The 14,690-nt window shown below is 57.1% G+C and overlaps 1 protein-coding gene across 8 annotated transcripts in view; it reads left to right on the forward strand.

Annotated features, from left to right (window-relative positions):
• SYNE2 (spectrin repeat containing nuclear envelope protein 2) overlaps nucleotides 1-14,690 on the forward strand; it is a 1,840,150-nt gene that overhangs the window by 1,206,856 nt on the left and 618,604 nt on the right. The gene's annotated exons all lie outside the window — the stretch shown is intronic.

The following is a 14,690-nucleotide window of genomic DNA, read 5'->3' on the forward strand; positions in this document are numbered from 1 at the left end:
GCCGCCCCTCTTCTCCTGGCCGTCTCTCTTCTCCTGGCCGTCTCTCTTCTCCTGGCTGCCTCTCTTCTCCTGGATGCCTCTCTTCTCCTGGCCGCCTCTCTTCTCCTGGCCGTCTCTCTTCTCCTGGCCGTCTCTCTTCTCCTGGCTGCCTCTCTTCTCCTGGCCGTCTCTCTTCTCCTGGCCGCCTCTCTTCTCCTGGCCGCCTCTCTTCTCCTGGCCGTCTCTCTTCTCCTGGCTGCCTCTCTTCTCCTGGCTGCCTCTCTTCTCCTGGCTGCCTCTCTTCTCCTGGCCGTCTCTCTTCTCCTGGCCGTCTCTCTTCTCCTGGCCGCCTCTCTTCTCCTGGCCGTCTCTCTTCTCCTGGCTGCCTCTCTTCTCCTGGCTGCCTCTCTTCTCCTGGCCGTCTCTCTTCTCCTGGCCGCCTCTCTTCTCCTGGCTGCCTCTCTTCTCCTGGCTGCCTCTCTTCTCCTGGCTGCCTCTCTTCTCCTGGCCGTCTCTCTTCTCCTGGCCGTCTCTCTTCTCCTGGCCACCCCTCTTCTCCTGGCTGTCTCTCTTCTCCTGGCCGCCCCTCTTCTCCTGGCTGTCTCTCTTCTCCTGGCTGTCTTTCTTCTCCTGGCTGCCTCTTCTCCTGGCTGCCTCTCTTCTCCTGGCTGCCTCTCTTCTCCTGGCTGCCTCTCTTCTCCTGGCTGCCTCTCTTCTCCTGGCTGCCTCTCTTCTCCTGGCTGCCTCTCTTCTCCTGGCTGTCTCTCTTCTCCTGGCCGCCCCTCTGCTCCTGGCCACCCCTGGCCGTCTCCCTTCTCCTGGCTGTCTCTCTTCTCCTGGCCGTCTCTCTTCTCCTGGCCGTCTCTCTTCTCCTGGCCGTCTCTCTTCTCCTGGCCGTCTCTCTTCTCCTGGCCGTCTCTCTTCTCCTGGCCATCTTTCTCTTCTCCTGGCTGTCTCTCTTCTCCTGGATGTCTCTCTTCTCCTGGCCGTCTCTCTTCTCCTGGCCGTTTCTCTGCTCCTGGCCGCCCCTCTGCTCCTGGCTGCCCCTCTTCTCCTGGCCGTCTCTCTTCTCCTGGCCGTCTCTCTTCTCCTGGCCGTCTCTCTTCTCCTGGCCGTCTCTCTTCTCCTGGCCACCCCTCTTCTCCTGGCTGTCTCTCTTCTCCTGGCCGCCCCTCTTCTCCTGGCTGTCTCTCTTCTCCTGGCTGTCTTTCTTCTCCTGGCTGCCTCTTCTCCTGGCTGCCTCTCTTCTCCTGGCTGCCCCTCTGCTCCTGGCCGCCCCTCTTCTCCTGGCTGTCTCTCTTCGCCTGGCTGTCTTTCTTCTCCTGGCTGCCTCTTCTCCTGCCCGTCTCTCTTCTCCTGGCCGCCCCTCTTCTCCTGGCCGTCTCTCTTCTCCTGGCTGTCCTTCTTCTCCTGGCTGTCTCTCTTCTCCTGGCCGCCCCTCTTCTCCTGGCCGTCTCTCTTCTCCTGGCCGTCTTTCTTCTCCTGGCTGCCTCTCTTCTCCTGGCTGCCTCTCTTCTCCTGGCTGCCTCTCTTCTCCTGGCTGCCCCTCTTCTCCTGGCCGTCTCTCTTCTCCTGGCCGCCCCTCTTCTCCTGGCCGTCTCTCTTCTCCTGGCTGCCTCTCTTCTCCTGGCTGCCACTCTTCTCCTGGCTGCCTCTCTTCTCCTGGCTGCCTCTTCTCCTGGCCGCCCCTCTTCTCCTGGCCGTCTCTCTTCTCCTGGCCGTCTCTCTTCTCCTGGCCGCCCCTCTTCTCCTGGTTGCCTCTCGTCTCCTGGCCGTCTCTCTTCTCCTGGCCGTCTCTCTTCTCCTGGCCGTCTCTCTTCTCCTGGCTGTCTCTCTTCTCCTGGCCGCCCCTCTTCTCCTGGTCGTCTCTCTTCTCCTGGCTGCCTCTCTTCTCCTGGCTGCCTCTCTTCTCCTGGCTGCCTCTCTTCTCCTGGCTGCCTCTTCTCCTGGCCGCCCCTCTTCTCCTGGCCGTCTCTCTTCTCCTGGCTGTCTCTCTTCTCCTGGCCGCCCCTCTTCTCCTGGCCGTCTCTCTTCTCCTGGCTGCCTCTCTTCTCCTGGCCGCCCCTCTGCTCCTGGCTGCCTCTCTTCTCCTGGCTGCCTCTCTTCTCCTGGCCGTCTCTCTTCTCCTGGCCGTCTCTCTTCTCCTGGCCGTCTCTCTTCTCCTGGCCGTCTCTCTTCTCCTGGCTGTCTCTCTTCTCCTGGCCGCCCCTCTTCTCCTGGCTGTCTCTCTTCTCCTGGTCGTCTCTCTTCTCCTGGCTGCCTCTCTTCTCCTGGCTGCCTCTCTGCTCCTGGCTGCCTCTCTTCTCCTGGCCGCCCCTCTGCTCCTGGCTGCCTCTCTTCTCCTGGCCGCCCCTCTGCTCCTGGCTGCCTCTCTTCTCCTGGCCGCCCCTCTTCTCCTGGCCGCCTCTTCTCCTGGCCGCCCCTTTACTCCTGGCTGCCTCTCTTCTCCTGGCTGCCTCTCTTCTCCTGGCTGCCTCTCTTCTCCTGGCTGCCTCTCTTCTCCTGGCTGCCTCTCTTCTCCTGGCCGCCTCTCTTCTCCTGGCCGCCCCTCTGCTCCTGGCTGCCCCTCTGCTCCTGGCCGCCCCTCTGCTCCTGGCTGCCCCTCTGCTCCTGGCCGTCCCTCTTCTCCTGGCTGCCTCTCTTCTCCTGGCTGCCTCTCTTCTCCTGGCTGTCTCTCTTCTCCTGGCTGCCTCTCTTCTCCTGGCTGCCCCTCTTCTCCTGGCTGCCTCTCTTCTCCTGGCTGCCTCTCTTCTCCTGGCTGCCTCTCTTCTCCTGGCCATCTTTCTCTTCTCCTGGCTGCCTCTCTTCTCCTGGCTGCCTCTCTTCTCCTAGCTGCCTCTCTTCTCCTGGCTGCCTCTCTTCTCCTGGCTGCCTCTCTTCTCCTGGCCGTCTCTCTTCTCCTGGCCGTCTCTCTTCTCCTGGCCGTCTCTCTTCTCCTGGCCGTCTCTCTTCTCCTGGCCATCTTTCTCTTCTCCTGGCTGTCTCTCTTCTCCTGGATGTCTCTCTTCTCCTGGCCGTCTCTCTTCTCCTGGCCGTTTCTCTGCTCCTGGCCGCCCCTCTGCTCCTGGCTGCCCCTCTTCTCCTGGCCGTCTCTCTTCTCCTGGCCGTCTCTCTTCTCCTGGCCGTCTCTCTTCTCCTGGCCGTCTCTCTTCTCCTGGCCACCCCTCTTCTCCTGGCTGTCTCTCTTCTCCTGGCCGCCCCTCTTCTCCTGGCTGTCTCTCTTCTCCTGGCTGTCTTTCTTCTCCTGGCTGCCTCTTCTCCTGGCTGCCTCTCTTCTCCTGGCTGCCCCTCTGCTCCTGGCCGCCCCTCTTCTCCTGGCTGTCTCTCTTCGCCTGGCTGTCTTTCTTCTCCTGGCTGCCTCTTCTCCTGCCCGTCTCTCTTCTCCTGGCCGCCCCTCTTCTCCTGGCCGTCTCTCTTCTCCTGGCTGTCCCTCTTCTCCTGGCTGTCTCTCTTCTCCTGGCCGCCCCTCTTCTCCTGGCCGTCTCTCTTCTCCTGGCCGTCTTTCTTCTCCTGGCTGCCTCTCTTCTCCTGGCTGCCTCTCTTCTCCTGGCTGCCTCTCTTCTCCTGGCTGCCCCTCTTCTCCTGGCCGTCTCTCTTCTCCTGGCCGCCCCTCTTCTCCTGGCCGTCTCTCTTCTCCTGGCTGCCTCTCTTCTCCTGGCTGCCTCTCTTCTCCTGGCTGCCTCTCTTCTCCTGGCTGCCTCTTCTCCTGGCCGCCCCTCTTCTCCTGGCCGTCTCTCTTCTCCTGGCCGTCTCTCTTCTCCTGGCCGCCCCTCTTCTCCTGGTTGCCTCTCGTCTCCTGGCCGTCTCTCTTCTCCTGGCCGTCTCTCTTCTCCTGGCCGTCTCTCTTCTCCTGGCTGTCTCTCTTCTCCTGGCCGCCCCTCTTCTCCTGGTCGTCTCTCTTCTCCTGGCTGCCTCTCTTCTCCTGGCTGCCTCTCTTCTCCTGGCTGCCTCTCTTCTCCTGGCTGCCTCTTCTCCTGGCCGCCCCTCTTCTCCTGGCCGTCTCTCTTCTCCTGGCTGTCTCTCTTCTCCTGGCCGCCCCTCTTCTCCTGGCCGTCTCTCTTCTCCTGGCTGCCTCTCTTCTCCTGGCCGCCCCTCTGCTCCTGGCTGCCTCTCTTCTCCTGGCTGCCTCTCTTCTCCTGGCCGTCTCTCTTCTCCTGGCCGTCTCTCTTCTCCTGGCCGTCTCTCTTCTCCTGGCCGTCTCTCTTCTCCTGGCTGTCTCTCTTCTCCTGGCCGCCCCTCTTCTCCTGGCTGTCTCTCTTCTCCTGGTCGTCTCTCTTCTCCTGGCTGCCTCTCTTCTCCTGGCTGCCTCTCTGCTCCTGGCTGCCTCTCTTCTCCTGGCCGCCCCTCTGCTCCTGGCTGCCTCTCTTCTCCTGGCCGCCCCTCTGCTCCTGGCTGCCTCTCTTCTCCTGGCCGCCCCTCTTCTCCTGGCCGCCTCTTCTCCTGGCCGCCCCTTTACTCCTGGCTGCCTCTCTTCTCCTGGCTGCCTCTCTTCTCCTGGCTGCCTCTCTTCTCCTGGCTGCCTCTCTTCTCCTGGCTGCCTCTCTTCTCCTGGCCGCCTCTCTTCTCCTGGCCGCCCCTCTGCTCCTGGCTGCCCCTCTGCTCCTGGCCGCCCCTCTGCTCCTGGCTGCCCCTCTGCTCCTGGCCGTCCCTCTTCTCCTGGCTGCCTCTCTTCTCCTGGCTGCCTCTCTTCTCCTGGCTGTCTCTCTTCTCCTGGCTGCCTCTCTTCTCCTGGCTGCCCCTCTTCTCCTGGCTGCCTCTCTTCTCCTGGCTGCCTCTCTTCTCCTGGCTGCCTCTCTTCTCCTGGCCATCTTTCTCTTCTCCTGGCTGCCTCTCTTCTCCTGGCTGCCTCTCTTCTCCTAGCTGCCTCTCTTCTCCTGGCCGCCCCTCTTCTCCTGGCTGCCTCTCTTCTCCTGGCCGTCTCTCTTCTCCTGGCCGCCCCTCTTCTCCTGGCTGCCTCTCTTCTCCTGGCCGTCTCTCTTCCCAGCAGCTTTGCTTTGAGCCTGTATTTTATCTGCTGTGGTTATTGATACACACATGTCTCTGATTAGAATATAGGATTCCTTAAGTTATCTTCCCTGATAGTCTCTTGACATTTCCTTCATGAGCTCATGTAGCTCTTCCCATCGACTTGTGGCTTTTGCATTCACTTTACTACCTGCCTTACGACCGCAAGCCCTGGGATCTCCAGTCGTGAAATCTCTTCATTGGCGCCCAGTGGCTGCAAGCATTACATTCAAGACCCTTTGCATTGTCCACAAGGCTTTCTGAGGCCTAGGTCCAAATATCTTCAACTGTCCCTCCCTAAATACCTTCCCTCTCGAGATCTTCGCTCCTACGTCTCCACCTCTAACTCCCTCAGGGTCAGTCGCTTCTCCAAGCAACCAGATGGGATTTGATCTCTTTCCTCGGCTGGGGCCTCCCTCTGGAACAGCCTCACTGCCTTCCTGAAACTTGAGGAGAACCATCTCCAGTTTCTGAAGCACCTCAAGACCCTCTGCTTTGCTTCTGCCTTCGCTCCCCCTTCCCCCTGCTGATCTGTTCTTCTTCGGCACTGTGCACCTGGCCACCCTCTGTCCCCCGGGCCCAGGTACCTGCTCATCCCGCCACCCACCCGCACTGCCTCCTGGCAATCCCTTGCACTTGGGTCTGTATCTGTAACCCTACAGCCCCCTCCTTTTTTCTGCACTTTTCAGACACCCCCGTCTGTTGCCTTAAACCTAGCACTTGCCACTTACTTGCTGCTCTACCACTGCTGTTGTTTTTGTATCCCTTTGCTCAGCACTTTCCACTTCTCTCCTCCCCCCTGTTGCCGGGGTCGCGGCACATAAAAGGACGCACACACGGGGGTGTAACAGAAACCTCTTTATTCTCTCTTCTCTTCCTCGTAACTGGCGCCCTACGCGCCTTTCCCATAAAACCCCGCTTCCCCGCTCCCACATCACGCTGGCGCTCCGCCTCCCCAACGGAGGGGGCCAAGTGCCCTTAACCCATGGAGTGCTGGGTAACACCCCCTGCGCTTTCCCCCTTCCCTCTGCCACTGGGCCTAGTAAAACCGCTGTTTTGTCGTCCCTTGCCCCCCCGCACCCCCCCCTTGCCTCGTGTACGAGCGCGATACAAATAAAATATCAATAGCAATATAGGAAACCAGCTGCGCCTGCGCCATTCACCTCCATCAGTCTGCTCTGCCGTCTATCGAGGCTAGTGCTGCCTTGCATGGAGCTGCGCCGCCATCTAGTGGCGATGGTCTGCACCTGCACTCATGTCCAACAGATGGGCAGCTGAGAAGGAACCTCTGGAGCTGGACTGCAGAGAGCTGCTGCTCAGGGATGTGGACCGAGTCCAGCTCTGGCGTTTCAGACGCGAGGCCAATGCCCCGGAGGGGTTTCTTCTGGGTTGTTTAGTGCAGTTGCTCAGTGTGGTCGGCAGCGGCGGGTCCTGGAAGCTGTCACTTCAAATCCGGTAAAATAAAGTGCCATTGTAAGAATAGGGACTTTCCCGGGTACTCGGGGCGCTTATGCGTTCATCCTTCACATGCTAGTAAAATGAGTACCAGTGAGGCGGTTCACATTACCACTGAGGGCTAAAAGCATCACGTGTTCTCCAGCAGGAGTCTGATCTCTTACCTGCGGAAACGACACAAAGGTTTGTATTGAGGCATGAACCCCCTGAGCTATGCACAGGGATCCTTACCTTTTATCAAATGAACATAGAGTTCCTTCCTCGGAAAGTTATCACAGTCATATGCAGGAGAAGGTGCGCAAGGAGCGCTTGGTGTGATACTGAGGCTGTTGGTGGACGGGTTTCTCCTGCTCTGAGCACCTCTGATGGATTCCAGCATGTACTCGCTTCCTACTATCAACGCATGTGCGGGCAAATGCGGTGCTTCCAGCATGTACTCGCTTCCTACGCTCAATGCATGTGCGGGCTAACGCGGTGCTTCCAGCATGTACTCGCTTCCTACGCTCAATGCATGTGCGGGCTAACGCCGTGCTTCCAGCATGTACTCGCTTCCTACTATCAACGCATGTGCGGGCTAACGCCGTGCTTCCAGCATGTACTCGCTTCCTACGCTCAACGCATGTGCGGGCTAACGCGGTACTCGCTTCCTACGCTCAACACATGTGCGGGCTAACGCCGTGCTTCCAGCATGTACTCGCTTCCTACTATCAACGCATGTGCGGGCTAACGCCGTGCTTCCAGCATGTACTCGCTTCCTACGCTCAACGCATGTGCGGGCTAAAGCGGTGCTTCCAGCATGTACTCGCTTCCTACGCTCAACGCATGTGCGGGCTAACGCGGTGCTTCCAGCATGTACTCGCTTCCTACGCTCAACGCATGTGCGGGCTAACGCGGTGCTTCCAGCATGTACTCGCTTCCTACGCTCAATGCATGTGCGGGCTAACGCCATGCTTCCAGCATGTACTCGCTTCCTACGCTCAATGCATGTGCTGGTTAACATGATGCTTCCGGCTTGTACTTGCTTCCTACGCTCAACACGTGTGTGGGTTAAAGTGCTGTTTCCGGCATTTACTCGCTTCCTACGCTCAACGTCTGTGCAGACTAATGTGCTGCTTCCGGCATGTACTCGCTTCCTACGCTCAATGCATGTGCGGGCTAACGCGGTGCTTCCAGCATGTACTCGCTTCCTACGCTCAATGCATGTGCAGGCTAACGCGACGCTTCCGGCTTGTACTTGCTTCCTACGGTCAATGCATGTGCGGGCTAACGCGGTGCTTCCAGCATTTACTCGCTTCCTACGCTCAGCGCCTGTGCAGACTAATGTGCTGCTTCCGGCATGTAGTCGCTTCCTACGCTCACTGCATGTGCAGACTAATGTGCTGCTTCCAGCATGTACTCTCTTCCTACGCTCAATGCATGTGCGGGCTAAAGCGGTGCTTCCAGCATGTACTCGCTTCCTACACGAAATGAAATGCATGTGCGGGCTAACGCAATGCTTCCGGCTTGTACTTGCTTCCTACGCTCAATGCATGTGCGGGCTAACGCGGTGCTTCCAGCATGTACTCGCTTCCTACGCTCAATGCATGTGCGGGCTAACGCGGTGCTTCCAGCATGTACTCGCTTCCTACGCTCAATGCATGTGCGAGCTAACGCGGTGCTTACAGCATGTACTCGCTTCCTACGCTCAATGCATGTGCGGGCTAACGCGATACTTCCAGCATGTACTCGCTTCCTACGCTCAATGCATTTTACGGGTTAAGGCGGTGCTTCTGGCATGTACTTGCTTCCTACGCTCAATGCCTGTGTGGGTTAAGGCGCTGCTTCCGGTATGTACTCGCTTCCTACACTCAACTCCTGTGTGGGTTAAGGCGCTGCTTCTGGCATGTACTTGCTTCCTACACTGAATGCCAGTGCGGGCTAATGTGCTGCTTCCGGCATATACTCGCTTCCTACACTAAACACCTGTGCGGGCCAAGACGCCACTCCCGGCATCTACTTGCTTCCTACGCTCAACTCCTGTGCGGGCTAAGGCTCTGCTTCTGGCATGTACTCGCTTCCTACACTCAACTCCTGTGCGGGTTAAGGTACCGCTTCCGGCATGTACTTGCTTCCTACGCTCAACGCATATGCGGGCTAATGCGGTGCTTCCAGCATCTACTCGCTTCCTACGCTCAATGCATGTGCGGGCTAACGCGGTGCTTCCAGCATGTACTCGCTTCCTACGCTCAATGCATGTGTGGGCTAACGCGGTGCTTCCAGCATGTACTCGCTTCCTAAGCTCAATGCATGTGCGGGCCAACGCGGAGTTTCCAGCATGTACTCGCTTCCTACGCTCAATGCATGTGTGGGCTAACGCGCTGCTTCCAGCATGTACTTGCTTCCTACGCTCAATGCATATGCGGGCTAATGCGGTGCTTCCAGCATCTACTCGCTTCCTACGCTCAATGCATGTGCAGGCTAACGCGGTGCTTCCAGCATGTACTCGCTTCCTACGCTCAATGCATGTGTGGGCTAACGCGGTGCTTCCAGCATGTACTCGCTTCCTAAGCTCAATGCATGTGCGGGCCAACGCGGAGTTTCCAGCATGTACTCGCTTCCTACGCTCAATGCATGTGTGGGCTAACGCGGTGCTTCCAGCATGTACTTGCTTCCTACGCTCAATGCATGTGTGGGCTAATGCGGTGCTTCCAGCATGTACTTGCTTCCTACGCTCAATGCATGTGTGGGCTAATGCGGTGCTTCCAGCATGTACTCGCTTCCTACGCTCAACTCATGTGCGGGCTAACGCGGTGCTTCCAGCATGTACTTGCTTCCTACACTCAATGCATGTGTGGGCTAATGCGGTGCTTCCAGCATGTACTCGCTTCCTACGCTTAATGCATGTGCGGGCTAATGCGGTGCTTCCAGCATGTACTCGCTTCCTATGCTCAATGAATGTGCGGGCTAGCGCGGTGCTTCCAGCATGTACTCGCTTCCTACGCTCAATGCATATGCGGGCTAACGCGATGCTTCCGGCTTGTACTTGCTTCCTACGCTCACTGCATGTGCAGGCTAATGTGCTGCTTCCGGCATGTACTCGCTTCCTACGCTCACTGCATGTGCAGGCTAATGCGCTGCTTCAAGTATGTACTCGCTTCCTAGGCTCACTGCATGTGCGGGCTAATGCGCTGCTTCCAGCATATACTCGCTTCCTACGCTCAATGCATGTGCGGGCTAAGGTGGTGCTTCTGGCATGTACTTGCTTCCTATGCTCAACGCCTGTGTGGGCTCTGGCACCGCTGCCAGCATTTACTCGCTTCCTACGCTCAATTCCTGTGTGGGTTAAGGCGCTGCTTCCGGTATACACTCGCTTCCTACACTCAACTCCTGTGTGGGTTAAGGCACTGCTTCTGGCATGTACTCGCTTCCTACACTGAACGCCAGTGCGGGCTAATGTGCTGCTTCCTGCATATACTCGTTTCCTACACTGAACGCCTGTGTGGGCCAAGACGCCGCTCCCGGCATCTACTCGCTTCCTCCGCTCAACTCCTGTGCGGCCTAAGGCTCTGATTCTGACATGTACTTGCTTCCTACGCTCAATGGCTGTGCGGGCCAACACGCCGCTTCCGGCATGTACTCCCTTCCCTCGCTCAACACCTGTGCGGGCTAAGGTGCTGCTTCCGGCATGTACTTGCTTCCTACGCTCAATTCCTCTGTAGGCCATGACACTGCTTCTGGCATGTACTCGCTTCCTGCGCTCAACTCCTGTGCGGGTTAAGGTGCTGCTTCCGGCATGTTGTCGCGTCCTACGCTCAATGCCTATACGGGCTAAGGCGCCGCTTCCGGCATGTACTTATTGCCTATCCTCAACGCATGTGCGGGCTAACGCGGTGCTTCCAGCATGTACTCGCTTCCTACGCTCAATGCATGTGTGAGCTAATGCGGTGCTTCCAGCATCTACTCGCTTCCTACGCTCAATGCATGTGCGGGCTAACGCGGTGCTTCCAGCATGTACTCGCTTCCTACGCTCAATGCATGTGCGGGCTAACGGGGTGCTTCCAGCATGTACTTGCTTTCTACGCTCAATGCATGTGGGGGCTAACGCGATGCTTCCGGCTTGTACTTGCTTCCTACGCTCAACACGTGTGTGGGTTAAAGTGCTGTTTCTGGCATTTACTCGCTTCCTACGCTCAACGCATGTGCGGGCTAATGCGGTGCTTCCAGCATGTACTCGCTTCCTACGCTCAACTCATGTGTGGGCTAACGCGGTGCTTCCAGCATGTACTTGCTTCCTACGCTCAATGCATGTGTGGGCTAATGCGGTGCTTCCAGCATGTACTTGCTTCCTACGCTCAATGCATGTGCGGGCTAACGCGGTGCTTCCAGCATGTACTCGCTTCCTACACTCAATGCATGTGCGGGCTAACGCGATGCTTCCGGCTTGTACTTGCTTCCTACGCTCAACATGTGTGTGGGTTAAAGTGCTGTTTCCGGCATTTACTCGCTTCCTCCGCTCAACGCCTGTGCAGACTAATGTGCTGCTTCCGGCATGTACTCGCTTCCTACGCTCACTGCATGTGCAGGCTAATGCGCTGCTTCCAGCATGTACTCGCTTCCTATGCTCACTGCATGTGCGGGTTAATGCGCTGCTTCCAGCATATACTCGCTTCATACGCTCAATGCATTTTACGGGCTAAGGCGGTGCTTCTGGCATGTACTTGCTTCCTACGCCCAATGCCTGTGTGGGCTCTGGCACCGCTGCCAGCATTTACTTGCTTCCTACGCTCAATTCCTGTGTGGGTTAAGGCGCTGCTTCCGGTATGTACTCGCTTCCTACACTGAATGCCAGTGCGGGCTAATGTGCTGCTACCGGCATATACTTGCTTCCTACACTAAACACCTGTGCGGGCCAAGACGCCACTCCCGGCATCTACTTGCTTCCTACGCTGAACTCCTGTGCGGGCTAAGGCTCTGCTTCTGGCATGTACTCGCTTCCGACACTCAACTGCTATGCTGGTTAAGGTACCGCTTCCGGCATGTACTTGCTTCCTATGCTCAACTCCTGTGCGGGTTAAAGTGCTGCTTCCAGAATGTAGTTGCGTCCTACGCTCAATGCCTATACGGGCTAAGGCGCCGCTTCCGGCATGTACTTGTTTCCTATGCTCAACGCATATGCGGGCTAATGCGGTGCTTCCAGCATCTACTCGCTTCCTACACGCAATGCATGTGCGGGCTAACGCGGTGCTTCCAGCATGTACTCGCTTCCTACTCTCAATGCATGTGGGGGCTAACGCGGTGCTTCCAGCATGTACTTGCTTCCTACGCTCAATGCATGTGCGGGCCAACGCGGAGTTTCCAGCATGTACTCGCTTCCTATGCTCAATGCATGTGCGGGCTAACGCGGTGCTTCCAGCATGTACTCGCTTCCTACGCTCAATGCATGTGCGGGCTAATGCGATGCTTCCGGCTTGTACTGGCTTCCTGCACTCAACACGTGTGTGGGTTAAAGTGCTGTTTCCGGCATTTACTCGCTTCCTACTCTCAACGCATGTGCGGGCTAACGCGGTGCTTCCAGCATGTACTCGCTTCCTATGCTCAATGCACGTGCGGGCTAACGCGGTGCTTCCAGCATGTACTCGCTTCCTACGCTCAATGCATGTGCTGGCTAACGCGGTGCTTCCGGCAAGTACTCGCTTCCTACGCTCAATGCATGTGCGGGCTAACGCAGTGCTCCAGCATGTACTCGCTTCCTAAGCTCAATGCATGTGCGGGCTAACGCGGTGCTTCCAGCATGTACTCGCTTCCTACGCTCAATGCATGTGCGGGCTAACGCGATGCTTCCGGCTTGTACTTGATTCCTCTGCTCAATGCATGTGCAGGCTAACGCGGTGCTTCCAGCATGTACTCGCTTCCTACGCTCAATGCATATGTGGGCTAACGCAGTGCTTCCAGCATGTACTCACTTCCTACGCTCAATGCATGTGCGGGCTAACGCCGTGCTTCCAGCATGTACTCGCTTCCTACGCTCAGTGCATGTGCGGGCTAACAAGGTGCTTCCCGCATGTACTCACTTCCTACGCTCAATGCATGTGCGGGCTAACGCGGTGCTTCCAGCATGTACTCGCTTCCTACGCTCAATGCATGTGCGGGCTAATGCGATGCTTCAGGCTTGTACTTGCTTCCTACGCTCAACATGTGTGTGGGTTAAAGTGCTGTTTCTGGCATTTACTCGCTTCCTACGCTCAACGCATGTGCGGGCTAACGCGGTGCTTCCAGCATGTACTCGCTTCCTACGCTCAACGCATGTGCAGGCTAATGCGGTGCTTCCAGCATGTACTCGCTTCCTACGCTCAATGCATGTGCGGGCTAATGCAGTGCTTCCAGCATGTACTCGCTTCCTACGCTCATTGCATGTGCGGGCTAACGCGATGCTTCCGGCTTGTACTTGCGTCCTACGCTCAACACGTGTGTGGGTTAAAGTGCTGTTTCCGGCATTTACTCGCTTCCTACGCTTAACGCCTGTGCAGACTAATGTGCTGCTTCCGGCATGTACTTGCTTCCTACGCTCACTGCATGTGCAGGCTAATGCGCTGCTTCCAGCAGGTACTCGCTTCCTATGCTAACTGCATGTGCGGGCTAATGCGCTGCTTCCAGCATATATTCGCTTCCTACGCTCAATGCATGTGCAGGCTAAGGCGGTGCTTCTGGCATGTACTTGCTTCCTACGCTCAACGCCTGTGTGGGCTCTGCCACCGCTGCCAGCATTTACTCGCTTCCTACGCTCAATTCCTGTGTGGGTTAAGGCGCTGCTTCCGGTATGTACTTGCTTCCTACACTCAACGCCTGTGCGGGATAAGACGCTGCTTCCAGCATGTACTCGCTTCCTATGCTCATGTACGGAGGAATGCTTGGCCTATGGCCTGTGTTCATGATTGTTTGAGCCACACAAAGGCTTTGTGTCACTCTGCAGATGCAGTGCTTTTCGCTTCTCTTGTTTGTGCACTTCATCAACATGTGGAGAGTTTTTGGGGTGAAGGCTCTGCTTCTGACATGTACTCGCTTCCTACGCTCAACGCCTCTGTAGGCCATGGCGCTGCTTCTGGCATGTACTTGCTTCCTCAGCTCAACTCCTGTGCGGGTTAAGGTGCTGCTTCCGGCATGTAGTCGCGTCCTACGCTCAATGCCTGTACGAGCTAAGGCGCCGCTTCCGGCATGTACTTGCTTCCTACGCTCAACGCCTGTGTGGGCTCTGGCACCGCTGTCAGCATTTACTCGCTTCCTACGCTCAATTCCTGTGTGGGTTAAGGCGCTGCTTCCGGTATGTACTCGCTTCCTACGCTCAACGCCTGTGCGGGATAAGACGCTGCTTCCAGCATGTACTCGCTTCCTATGCTCATGTACGGAGGAATGCTTGGCCTATGGCCTGTGTTCATGATTGTTTGAGCCACACAAAGGCTTTGTGTCACTCTGCAGATGCAGTGCTTTTCGCTTCTCTTGTTTGTGCACTTCATCAACATGTGGAGAGTTTTTGGGGTGAAGGCTCTGCTTCTGACATGTACTCGCTTCCTACGCTCAACGCCTCTGTAGGCCATGGCGCTGCTTCTGGCATGTACTTGCTTCCTCAGCTCAACTCCTGTGCGGGTTAAGGTGCTGCTTCCGGCATGTAGTCGCGTCCTACGCTCAATGCCTGTACGGGCTAAGGCGCCGCTTCCGGCATGTACTTGTTTCCTATGCTCAATGCATGTGCGGGCTAAGACGCTGCTTCCGGTATGTACTCGCTTCCTACGCTCAACGCCTGTGCGGGCTAAGACGCTGCTTCCGGTATGTACTCGCTTCCTACGCTCAACGCCTGTGCGGGATAAGACGCTGCTTCCAGCATGTACTCGCTTCCTACGCTCATGTACGGAGGAATGCTTGGCCTATGGCCTGTGTTCATGATTGTTTGAGCCACACAAAGGCTTTGTGTCACTCTGCAGATGCAGTGCTTTTCGCTTCTCTCGTTTGTGCTTCATCAACATGTGGAGAGTTTTTGGAGATAGAAAGCCTTGTGGGGTGTGGTGCCGCCACACTAAAGCAGCCCGTGCATGCAGTGGGGGCAGGAGAACACCCCCTTTTGAGGCTTTTGAGGCACGTCAGCAGCAACACTGTGGATCACTGGGGCATTCATTGGAGAGAACTAATGTGTTTTCATTGTATTTCAATGCACATCTTGGGGACTTCAAGACATTAGCATGTAGTAAGCATGTCCAATAAGACCTTAGAAATGAATGGGG

Source organism: Ambystoma mexicanum, chromosome 14 (genome assembly GCF_040938575.1).
Source record: "Ambystoma mexicanum isolate Mex_15411 chromosome 14, UKY_AmexF1_1, whole genome shotgun sequence".
Lineage (NCBI taxonomy): Eukaryota > Metazoa > Chordata > Amphibia > Caudata > Ambystomatidae > Ambystoma > Ambystoma mexicanum.